The sequence below is a fragment of the Scylla paramamosain genome, chromosome 39, assembly GCF_035594125.1.
Source record: "Scylla paramamosain isolate STU-SP2022 chromosome 39, ASM3559412v1, whole genome shotgun sequence".
In the NCBI taxonomy this organism is placed as follows: Eukaryota; Metazoa; Arthropoda; class Malacostraca; order Decapoda; family Portunidae; genus Scylla; species Scylla paramamosain.
Window position 1 is genome coordinate 5,557,501 of NC_087189.1, and position 2,500 is coordinate 5,560,000.

Consider the following 2,500-nt stretch of genomic DNA (forward strand, 5'->3'; position numbering starts at 1 on the left):
GACAGTAATGTGTGTATGCGTGTGTGTGGAGGCTCCTCGCAAACCTCCCAAGTGTGTGTGTGTGTGTGTGTGTGTGTGTGTGTGTGTGTGTGTGTGTGTGTGTGTGTGTGTGTGTGTGTTCGTAGCTGTGTTAAGATATTGTTTAGTTTTGTATTTATCGGTTTATTTATTTATTTTTAATGTGTGTGTGTGTGTGTGTGTGTGTGTGTGTGTGTGTGTGTGTAGTATTGCGTATTTTAGTGTGTTAATTTTGCTTGTGTTCGAAACTGTGTTAATATGCAGGTTATTATTATTATTGCTGTATGTTTGTTGGTAAAATCATTAGTTCTTTTTTTCTTTTTTTATTTTTCTATAGTAAATTCAACTCGGTCACGGAAACTGAAACACTGCTACAGATAAAAAAAAAAAAAAAAAAAATTCGATCACTTTCTCACCTACATAAAAAGAAGACATTTACTTACATACATTAAAATAAATAAATAAACAAATAAATAAATAAATAAATGTGTCATCTACATTAAAAAGACAAACTATTTACTCACATCCACCAAAATAAGAACTGCTATCTCCCTTCCGTCATCAAACACAGCCATTTCCTCTCCAGCCCTACACAAGTCACTTAAAAACCTGCATAGGTAAAGAAAAGGGCCAAGCAGACAAATACAAATGTTCAAATATGGAAGAAGGAGGAAGGGAATTGAATGCCGAGACAAAGGGAGCTGGACGGCAATGCAGAGAGTTCGATACAAGGGTGAAGGGTGCCGAGTCTCAATATGGAAGGACCTGAATGCTAATCTGAAGAGAAGTAGTGTGGGCGTTTTTATGAGGGAAGGAGGGGCTGGCAAGAAGGTGGGCTATGTGCGGCACGTGTGTGTGTTCCCTTAGAGATTGATGTCCACCGTCCGCACTTTGGTATGTATGTGTTATTTGCGTGTATTTGTAGCAAGGCTTCAATGTACAGTCGCGGTCATAAGTAGTGCGAGGTGGCGGAGACAGAGTTGTCATTAAACAGCCCTCCACCACCCCCCAAAAAAAAAAAATAAATAAAATAAAATAAAATAAATAGATAAATAAATAAATAAATAAAAAAACAACATAAAATAAATAAATAAAATAAAATTAAAATTAAATTAAAATAAAAAAAAACACTAAAATAACCTAGTCTAAGTTTTTTTACTACTTAAATTAAAAAAGTTGAATTTTATATCATATTGATAAACAAGGTCTATATATGTACAGACAGCTTCCTACTGGATGAAGCAGCTTTTCTACCTATATATGTAACAAAAGCGACACCTGTCATCTTTTTTTCATGGCAGCTGTCACTGGCCAGAGCTGCCTTTGACGTGAATCTTGGGCCTGTCTTCTTCCTCTCCCCCTCCACATCCCCATCCCTGTCCCTCTCCCCCATCAACCATGCTTCTCACACCTCTTTCATACATACATACATACATACATACATACATACATACGTACATACATACGTACATACAGAGAGAGAGAGAGAGAGAGAGAGAGAGAGAGAGAGAGAGAGAGAGAGAGAGAGAGAGAGAGAGAGAGAGAGAGAGAGAGAGAGAGAGAGAGAGAGAGAGAGAGAGAAAGGAGGGGGCTTAGATGGGGGAGATAGGGAAGGGGGTATGAGAGATGTAGAAGCAAGGAGGGAGTGGGGATGGGCAGACGGACATGAGTGGGGTTGAGAAAGGTGTGGCTTAAATGACACGTCACGACTTTTTCTTCTGGCCAGTGATTTTTACCTATTAAAATCCTTTGAGCTGACATGTGGCTTTAGTTACAAGCACGGATAGGAAGGCTGGCTGCTTCATTAAGTAGAAAGCCGAAAATACATGTACACAGGAAATGTAAAACTAGTCAAGCCTGACCACCCCGTTCATTTCCTGTACAGTACAAGTTAACACAGGCTTTGTCCAACTCGACCAACCTGTATCAACATGACCCAGACAAGTGTCTGTCCTTCAGATAACACTTCAAACCTTTTGTTTCACTGTAGATTACTTTTTAATTGCTTATTTAAACTGATTCACATATAAACATGAGGAATAAAAAAAAATAACGCCCGAAAAAAAACAATAAACCCCCCAAAAAACAATAGTCCCATCCTCCCCCCAAAAAAGTGGGTTGGGTTAAAAAAAACGTTTTTTTTCGGCCCTGGCCGGCGAGGGGGAGGGAGCTGAGCTGGTTACGATTCATCATGGCGACGAAGCAGGACACAACTTATGACAGCCACTGTACAGTTCCCGCAAGGCGTGACATCACAATGCCCAGTGAGCGCAATTTTTATGAATGGAGTGTTAATTAATGCACCGAATATATTACTATTCTACGAGTGTATTAAGTGATTGATGAAAGCAACTGTCTGCTACTGATGTCCCCACCCTTCTTCTTTTTCTCCTTTTTTTTTGGTGGAAATTGGAAGGTACGTTTCGTGCAGACTGCCACGTCCAGGCCTGACGGCTTCTTGCAGCTTCTTGTTTTCCTCCTC

General features: G+C 39.8%; 1 long non-coding RNA gene across 1 annotated transcript in view; it reads right to left on the reverse strand.

Annotated features, from left to right (window-relative positions):
• The window catches only part of LOC135092116 (uncharacterized), a 152,533-nt gene that overhangs the window by 39,707 nt on the left and 110,326 nt on the right, over positions 1-2,500 (reverse strand). The gene's annotated exons all lie outside the window — the stretch shown is intronic.